Below are 10038 nucleotides of genomic sequence, written 5' to 3'. Positions count from 1 at the left end.
TTCTCTTCTCTTCTCTTCTCTTCTCTTCTCTTCTCTTCTCTTCTCTTTTCTCTCTTCTCTCTTCTCTCTTCTCTCTTCTTCCCTCTTCCCTCTTCCCTCTTCCCTCTTCCCTCTCCCCTCCTCTTCCCTCTTCCCTCTTCCCTCTTCCCTCTCCCTCTCCCTCTCCCTCTCCCTCTCCCTCTCCCTCTCACTTTTTCTCTCACTTTCTCTGTGCCTTTCTCTACCTCTACTACCCTCTTGACTCCCCTCCCCACGTCCTGAGTAAACTCTATTCTATTCTATACCATCATAGTCATGGGGAATGAGCCTACAGAGACGCCCCCTTCCCCCACACCTCACCACATATCACCAAACATATCCCCTCCTCTCTTTATCTTTTTATAAACACATCAACCTCCTCCTCAAAATAAAAAGAACACAAACAAACAAAAAGCATAGAAAACATCTCATCATGGAGGCTGTAGTGTGTCAGTGTGTCCCTCAGTATTTCCCTCTGTCCACACATCTTCACTTGAGAATGTTCATGGCAATGAGTCATTGGTCTGGTTTGAGATCTCTGGCTTCTGTGTCACCATCAATATTGAACTCTCACTGGGCTTCCTCCTGGTTACCCTGTTGTTGCCCTGTGTCATGGAGATCCTGCAGCTTTGGATCAGCAGGACTGGCCCTTTTTCATATCCCAAACGTTCACAGATAATGTAGATTTTGGGGTGGGGAAACTCAGAGCCCTGGATCTGGGCATGAGTGGTAGCTGAGCTGGTCAACTCTCCCTTATCCAAATCACCAGGGTAAATTCTCCAGCATTGTTCAGGCTAGACCACCTAATACTGCCATTGGCAGGAGGCAGGATCAGCTCACTCACACCCACGCCTCCAGAGCCAGCTCCACTGTGCTGCCCAGTCAAGGTGCAGGGCCCACTCTCCCAAGTGCTGCAGCCTCTGAGGGGCTGGGCTAATTCTCCCACTCTCACACCCTCAGGGCTGGCTCATCTGAGCCTTTGGCATCAGGGCCAGCTCCACTGTTTTGCACAGGTGAGGAGCAGGGCCTGTTCTCCCAGGTGCTACAGCCAGTGAGGGGGCAGGGCTAGCTCTCCTGCTCTCATGCCCTCTCTTGAGGCCAGCTCTCCCAACTGCCTCAGGTGGTGGGTAGGCCGGGTGTGTGAGGTGGCTGAGGATGTCACCCCCATACCTACACCACCACACTGGCAGATGAATGGTGGGGCCAGTGTCCATCCTACACCCTACCCCCACCGGGACCAACTCCTGTGCTGCTTGGATGAGGGACACTCTCCCAAGTGCTGCCACCAGCAAGTAAGAACTGGGACCAGTTTTCCAAAGTGCCGTAGCCAGTGAGGGGTGGGACAGTTCTGCACGGCCCTTGGACATTTAACACATTTCCTGGTAGCTGCCCAGAACAGGGACATCCCCATGTTCTCTAGTGAGCCACCAACATCAACAATGACTCCTGTCACTGTATAGCTACAGGCCCAGACATGGCCCTCAGTGGCAGCCCAGGCTGGGATCTCACCATGGCCCCAAGTGGCAGGGCTGGCCACTCACAACAGACTGTTCCTCTTCACCCTCGAGTCTCCAGCTCCGTCTCTCTTCACTCTGCTGCACTTCTCGTCCTCTCCCATCTGTCCACCACATAAACACACATTGTGGTGGCTCCTGCTGCAGGCTGGACATGGGGCTAGTGGGCCCTGTGTGACACTGTCTATCCATGTATCATAATGTGGCAAGCAGGTCCATGCTCTGGAGGGCAGGAATGTGGGTGGCATGACAATCTGCAGGTCTCTGTCTGTCTTCCTCCTTTCCCATTGCCCTGCATGCTGGTAGGCAGGGTTCTGTGTGTCTATGTCCTGCCTGTACTGTGGAGCAGAGGGCAGATCTGTAGGTGTCACCAAGCCTGTGTGGCCTGGCAGACCAAAGGCATGTGTCTGTCTTTCTCCTCCAATGCTGCACTGCCTGGAATTGATTTGATTTGATTATGTGTCCTAGGCTTATGACAGCTGTGGCCACCAAGCAAGGCATCAAGCCAGAATAAACAAAGGACTGCCATCTGCTCTGTCCCTGACTAATGATATAAGAACAGTGCCACCATCAAGGTGTCTCCTTGCCCATTGCCAGGAGCTTACCCTCCATTTCTATGAACCAAGCCTTCCTTGCAGAGAAGGGAGTTTGACTACCATGTGACATCAGGGACAGGTGTCAGAAGAGCCACCTATGTGACCATGCCAGAGAGTTATAACCCATCCACAATCACCAGAGCCTGACCTAGCTGGGTACTGAGTCCAGACCTAAGAACAGCATGGCCTCTGTTCTCATCCTAGAGCTGCATTCACAGAGCACATGGATGCCGCTCTCCTAGGTGGTTGTGTCTCCTGACACAGAGAATTCTCCTTTGGAGCTGAGGTGAGGATCCTCTTTCCATAGCAGGAACTAAAGCACCAGGACATTCTCTAACACTAACAAAAGGTCTGATCCTCAAAAGATCTGACACAACTATAATACCATCTGAATTGTGGTTTTCACACGTCCCTTTATAGGAGTCATGGGGGTAGAAGCCATGATTCCTATAAAAAGAGATAGACTCCACTATGATTTGATAGGGGAAAAGGGTCACTTACAAGACTGTGCCACCACCTCAGAAATATCAAACAACAACTTTAAAATCCACAAGGCAGGACCCTTGGGAAGCCCTCATCTCCTGGCAGCAGCTGCCCATTCCAGTACACTTTGGAATGTTTGCTTTGAAAACAAAACTCCTTCTCTGTAAATTGTCTCTAAAGAACAAGGCTCTCCCATAAGCAGGTGGACTAGCCCTTGGCCATGAACTGAGCCAAGACCAGCAGAAGAGGCCAGAGGAAGAAATGGCAGAGCAGACATAATAAAAACAGGAATCTGCTGAAACACAGGATAACCAACCAATTTCTGAGAAAATATTCTGGTGCAATAGATGGAGAAGAGAAGGGTGGTCACAACAGGCTGTCACTGAGGGCACCACCACCACAGATCCCGAGGGGTGTGTGTGTGTGTGTGTGTGTGTGTGTTACACGTGTCTCTCAGCCTGAAACACACATCTGAACAGCTACAGACCTTTAACTCCAGAGAGGAGCCACCAGTCCCTCACACAGTTGGAGGCTCCTGCTTTGACCTGTGTCCCCATCTGATGCCATATCAGCGTGCAGAAGACAGTGAAAGACTAGACATGGCAGACGGCACATGGATGTCATCGGAACTGCACAGCTTCCAGTCTTTGTGGTGTTCATTTTATATCCCTTCCCTCTCAATCTCAGTTCCATTCAACATTGTGAAGCAGTGGGGAGCAGCAGGACGGCCCCTAAGCTAGCTCCATGTGTCCTCTGCCCGGCTGGGGCCTCAGCCGCACTTTACTTGTCTTCCTTTTAGTGATGCTGAGACTAGATCCCAGGAGCTCAGGGTCTCACATGTGCTAGGCATGTGTTAGGCATGTGCTAGGGATGTGTCCCATACTGAGCTTCTTTGCCTTCATAAGATCATAATTTCCAGAAGAGCTTACCTTCACTGACCTTAAATCGGGTGCTTGGTGTCCTGTGACCTTCACCAGTAGGTTCCAAATGTACCCCAGGCACCCCCAGTTACACAGTAAGCATCTTCTACTCTGAAGCAGATACTCGACTTCTTCTTGGCAATGAGAGATGAATCCCTCTAGCCAAGACAATGATCCCTTTTCTGCTGGTCATCTCAGTAGTATGACGACCCCAAACAGTCAGATGGATTCCTTGTGTACTAAGAGCTAAAAGCTAGCTGACCAGACAGGAAACCAACTCTTGTGAGTTGGAGGGCCTTCCCACATTGCCTGGCTCTCCAACTCTTGGAATGCAGCAGTTCGGTGACAGCATTTGACCATACTCTTGCTCTTGGAGCAGCCAGGCTTTCTGTATCTGCTGTCAGGTACATCTTCCAGGGCAGCCTCTGGTAAGATGTGACTGTCAGGGCAAGAACCCCTGCACTTGTTTGAGTAGTCTTGAGAGACAAGAGCAATGCTATCCAGAGGGGCAGGGATAATTTCATAGAGGCCTCTTTGAACACTTTATTGCCTCAGCCTGCTTGCTTCTCCCCACTGGGCCCTTCACACCCCTCCTAGTCATGTAAATGGGGACACAGGAAGCACAGAGGCCTCCCAGTATGGAGGCAGGGCATGTTTGTGAGATGCTCTATCCCCTTCAGCTACTCTCAGGCTTCCAGGGGTCAGTACCCAGAGGTGAGTGTGCAGGGACTAGGATGCTGCAAACATCCTGCAGGAGTCAGTGTGCAGGAGCTGTGCTGTACCACATGGCAGTCTGTGGTCAGAGCACAGAGGTCAGCATCGGGGTTGGAGATGAATACACATGGGTCTCTGAGGGGTGGGGTTGGAAACTTCATAGTCTCATCCGGGATCCTCAACTAGATGTGGAGTGGGAATGGGGCTTGGGCGTTGCTCTCCAAACCAGGTTGGTTCCATCCTGGGTTCTTCACCGAAAAAGAAACCTTGTATCTGAATCTTGTATCACACACATGGCTGCCTAGCTCTGCCCAGATAACAAGCCCAGCCCCTGTCTTGCCAGGTGGCCAGATAAGTCTCTTTACTTTGGCCTGTGAGCAGCCCTTCCCATCACCACCTGGGCTTGCTGGGCTTGGACCAACCTGCTGGGCCCTAGAGCTGAGCCTGCAGTTTGCTGGAAGTGAAATGGGGTCAGTTGGACAAGGACCAGGCCTGTGAGCGGCCTCTCCCATCACCACCTGGGCCTGCTGGGCTCTAGAGCTGAGCCTGCAGTTTGCTGGAGATGGAAGTTAGCAACTGGACAGGAGACTGGGTGTGTGAAAGACCTGACCCGGCACCACAGAGTGGCCCTCCCTCAAGACTCTCCCTTCTGGATTCTAAATCCTCCAAACCCTCCAGTTCCTTTTTATCATTAATATTTATTTCCATCCCAAGTGCTGCCCTACTCCCAGGCACCCAGGCCCCCCGGTCTTATTACCACCCTTTCCCCAAAGGAAACTGTTTACCCTAATGTTATCCTGGTCCTGCCCTGCTGCATTCCTAGAGTCAGTCCCATGTGCTCCACAGCATGAGGCTCCCTAGGGACACCTACAGGATCAGGACTTTGCTGCTGGAATGATCCATGGGTCCCTCTGTTCTTCATGATCCATGAGGAGAATGAGAAGGTATAATCACCTCACTTCTCAGGCCGCTGTGTATCTGAGACACCCATGCTTAAAGTGGGTGATGTGGGGGTCAAATCCTAGCCCTTCAGGCTGTTCATTTCTGGAGACGGAGCGAGAGAAGGAAGTAGGGAGGTCTGTAACTTCAACCAATGACAGGGATAGCTCTTCCCACCAGGTTTGGTAGAAACCCTTCATCCCTCAGCAGGAGTCAGATAGGTGACCAATGGGGGAGCTGAAAGTCTGGATAGAGGATAGGGCAGAGAAGCAGAGGAGGTAGCTCAGGTTGAGGCTTGGAAGGACATAGTGGTAGGCAGGCAGAAGCAGGTTGGGAAGGAGGGCCGGAAGGGAGGGAGGAGATCTACTTGAGCAATGAGGGTGGGAAATAGGACAGGCAACATCAGCAGCAGCCCTCACACCTCTCTGGAAGAAAATCAAGTACCTAGCTGAGGGCTTCGCCTTGGCCCTTGGGTCCATCCTCAGCTCTGGGGGTGGAGCTACAGCATACCCTGTCATTATCCAGGTTGGTAAGTGTAGAGTGTCAGGCCCTGCCCCTGGCACCCCATCATTGAGGACTGGGATGATCAACCAACGTGCTTGATCAGCTCAGTTAAGCTTGCCCGTGGTCAGGGTGCTGGTCAGGGAAGACTCTCTGCACACTGCCGTTCTACCCCAACCCTGCTCACTGCTGTGGTCTGGAGGCTTGAGGTTAAAACTGAGCCTGGAGTCACAGAGTCAGAGCCTGGCCTCAGGGAAACCAGAGGCTCAGCTGGAGCCAGGCCTGGTGAGCAAAGAGGATTCCCTTGTGGAGGCCTAGACCTTCAGATTCCCCCAGGCTGTATAGCCCCAGGGCTGTCTGTTTACCTATGGTTTGTCACCACTGTGACTCCTATTCAAACAGCTAGTCAGGGTCACTGCCCACTACCTGACAGTTGTTCCCAATTGGAAGAGACAATTGGGCTAAGAGGCTGGGCAGTGGGGTGAGAAGGAGGCTGGCTTCTTGGCTCAGATAGAGGATGCAGCAGCTGTCGGGGCCTAGGAGTAGGTTGCTTCCAGAGTCAGCAGGAATGTGTAGGTTCCTGTAGGTGAGTAAGATAATGGCCAGGTGGGGCCGCCATAGATGTGCAGGCTACCACAGGGTCTGAGATTCCAACTGACCCCACACTAGGTCTGGGTCTCCAGAGAAGCCTGAGACTGTCATAAAGGTCTGGATCCTCCCACTTCCTGTGACAGACCCAGAAGAGGCTTCTTAGACTTGGGACCAGGGAGAAGCAGGTTGAAGTGCTAACAGTGACCTTGGAGCTGGGTCTAGGGTTAAAGTGAGTTTTCTTCTGCTCCCCATCTTCTAGAGCAGTGACCATAATGGCATGGTACCCTTGTGGCCATGGGATATCCTTGGCAAAAGCTGGGCAGCACAGGGGGTTGACCCTACACTGGATAGGGAGTCCCCAGAATCCAGGGCCAGGTACTGCCAGAAGGGCCGACTGAAGTCTTTCTGGCCTCCTGGGTGTAGTTCAGAGTTGCAGTGTGCAGAGCGATTCAAGGTCACTCACTACCCCTGGCTTGAAGGGGTTTTTATGGGTCTTCTATATGACCAGTACTCATGCCAAACCGTGGGGCTCTGAAGGATAGACACTTCTTCAAGTACCCCTGTCTTGAGCTGGGGACAGTGAGATAGGCATGAGACTCACACCTCTCAGGAGCGACTCAGTTATGTGGACCCTCAGCATGGGCCAGGGTCAGCATCAGATGGGAGATTCACACGCTGTGACAAATTTGCCTACATTTTTACAGTAGAGGGAAATTTCCACCTGATCTGAGTATATCACGGGCTATTGTGTCCTTCCTGTGGTTCTGGATGGACCAGGGACCCAACCATCCCCCTTTTCTTTAAAAAATTTTATTTATTTATTTTATATATATAACGAGTACACTGTAGCTGTCTTCAGACACACCAGAAGAGGGGATCGGATCCCATTACAGATGGTTGTGAGCCACTATGTGCTTGCTGAGAATTAAACTCAGGACCTTTGGAAAAGCAGTCAGTGCTCTTAACCACGAGCCATCTCTCCAGCCCTGCCCCGTTGCGTTTCTAGTGGGTTTCCCAATGAGTAAACAAGCACGTGGCCCTTCAAAGACCTGTGCTTGCATATTCCTGATAGCTTTATGTGAGAGAGCTCCAAACTGAAAATAATCCCTATGCCTGTCAATCACCAACTGTGGAAGGTGGCACAGTGTCGCACCACATGGCTCCTGATGCTGCCATGGCAATTCACTGACTCACAAGCTATCAGGACGTGTGTAGTACGGCTCCCCTTACAGACGGAGCAAAGCACTCTTTAGGCACTGACAACTGTAGGCTTGGAGGGCAGTGGGAGAAGTGTAGGGAGGAATCCACAAGGGAGCTTAAGGAATCTTTTAAAAAGTATGCTATGTGTCTAGGTGTTTTGCTTACATGTGTATCTGTGCACTGCTTGTATGCCTGGTGTCTTCAGAAGCCAGGAGGGTATTGGATTCCCTGGGACTGGAGATACAGTAGATTGTGAGCTGCCATATGGATGCTGGGAGTCAAACAGGGAAGAGTATCCAATGCTCTCTCTTAACTGTTGAGTCATCTCTCCAGCCCCAGAGAAAATCTTTGTGTGTGTGTGTGTGTGTGTGTGTGTGTGTGTGTGTATGTGTGTGAGTGTTTTGAGACATGGTTTCTTTGTGTATCTGTGTAGCTCTGGCTGTCCTGGAACTCACTCTGTAAAACAGGCTGTCCTTGAACTCACAGAGATCTGCCTGCTTCTCTGCCAAATGCTGGGATTAAAGGCACGTACCACTACCTTCTGAAACCAAGGAATCTTTTAAAAAGCTATTTATTTCTATCTTTTATTTATGTATGTGGGGATGGAGGAATGTCTGCAAAGACCCTGTTGGATCTTCTGGATCTGTAGTTACAGGTGGTCATGAGCCTCCTGACATGGTGCTGGGAATAAAAGTCAGGTCCTTGGGAAGAGCAGCAAATTCTCTTAGCCACTGAGTCATTTCCACAGCCCTGGTAAGCCTAGAACTCACTACCTAGATCAAGCTTGCCTTTGGCTCACAGAGATCCACTGCCTCTGCCTCCAGATGAAGGAATCTTTGTGGACTGGTAGACACTTTCACTGTCTTAGTTAGGGTTTTACTGCTGTGCAGAGATACCATGACCATAGCAACTCTTATAAAGGACAACATTTAATTGGGACTTGCTTACAGTTCAGAGGTTCCGTCCATTATCATCAAGGCAGGAAGCATGATAGCATGCAGACAGTCATAGTGCTAGAGAGGTATCTGAGATTTCTACATCCAAATCTGCAGGCAGCAGGAAGAGAGAGTAACACTGAGCCTGACTTTAGCTTCTGAAATCTCAAAGCCCATCCCCTGTGACACACTGCCTCCAACAAGGCCACGCCTACTCCAACAGGGCCATACCTCCAATAATGCCATTTCCTGAGTCTATGGGGGCCATTTTTATTCAAACCACCACATGCACTATCTTACCATTGTGGTGATGGTTTCCCGGAAACACACATGTATTATAACTTCTCAAAAATTAAAAACAAATTCTATAAAATTCAAAGCCACAAAGATAAAGTTATGTCACAGAGGTTGTCATTAAGCCAGAGCAGAGGCAGTCTGAATTTTCCACCACGGCAGCTTTAAGCCACCTGAGTAGTTCTTTCTGCCCTCTTTCCCAAGGACAGTCCAGATGCTTTCCCTTTGGCTGATACTGAAACAATTTAAGCAACATAGTGACTAAGGAAGTACAAAGTTACACCCCAGAGAACAAACAGAGATCCTTGAGTCCATACTGAGATAGATAAGCTGGTGAATAAAAAAACACAGATATAGAAGAGCCTAACACCCAGTAAGGCCAAGTGCCGGTCTCGTTGGAAGGGCAGGCTGCACACATCTTGGTCCTCTCAGATGAGAAATGAGCCCAGTCAACATCTGCCTCCAAAGGCCCCAACAAAACTCATGATTCCTGGTTCTTCTTGGGGAGCCAATGATTTATTGGGCTTACAACCTAAGCTAAGTTTACAGACAGGAGTGTGAACCAAAAGCAGCCAAACCAGAAAGCCCGCACCTAGCTAGCTGCATGGGTTTTTCCCTTCCCAGAGACTTGTCAGGTTCAGAGATCTGGGACCCATGCAGGGACTTTTGCAAAACACCTGACCAGCACTGTCCGAAACCCTCATGGCTAAGAAGAAATAATTGGTACACTTTCCCCAGCCCAGAAGAGCCCAAAACCTCCTGAGGAGCCTGGATCAGACAAAGAACTGGACAAGCCCTTTAAATGGGCTAGGACATTTTTCTTTTTGTTTTTGTTCTGTATCAACTCCAGGGCTGCATGCCAGTCCAGCACTCCACCAAGAGAGCTAGAAGTTTGATTAAAATACGGACTTTCTGTGGTTTAGCATCTCAATACTCAATGTTGCTTCATGTGGCCTTGTTAACTATGCCAATGTCCCACTAGTGTCATGTGCTTTAACAGGAAATCTAAAGCTATTTGAAAATCAAAATATATATATATGTGTTAATATCACGTGTTGGTGTTGTGTGCAAAAACACATGTATAAGTCAAAGGACAATCTTGGGTACTATCCACCTGTTGTTATTTTTATGGCTTTTGTTTTCTGAGACAAGGCTTCCCATTGGCTGTGCTGGCCTCCAGTGCAGGGAGCTGCCTTTCTTCACCTCCCCAGCATGGGGATTGGAAACATGGACCATAAGTTCCAGCCAAGACCTTTTATTGTCTTGGCTGTCTTCCCAGTCCATATATATATACATACATATACATACACACACACACACACACACACACACA

At 50.0% G+C, this 10038-nt stretch overlaps 1 non-coding gene across 1 annotated transcript; it reads right to left on the bottom strand.

The window, feature by feature from the left end:
* Nucleotides 1-1987: 1987 nt before the first annotated feature.
* LOC114625629 lies at nucleotides 1988-2134 on the bottom strand. Its single transcript, XR_003712103.1, has one exon. It is a non-coding gene; the product is annotated as a small nucleolar RNA SNORA48 (small nucleolar RNA).
* Nucleotides 2135-10038: the final 7904 nt, after the last annotated feature.

This window comes from Grammomys surdaster, unplaced genomic scaffold, assembly GCF_004785775.1.
Source record: "Grammomys surdaster isolate TR1022 unplaced genomic scaffold, NIH_TR_1.0 219, whole genome shotgun sequence".
In the NCBI taxonomy this organism is placed as follows: domain Eukaryota; kingdom Metazoa; phylum Chordata; class Mammalia; order Rodentia; family Muridae; genus Grammomys; species Grammomys surdaster.
This window is presented reverse-complemented; position numbering and strand designations above follow the sequence as displayed.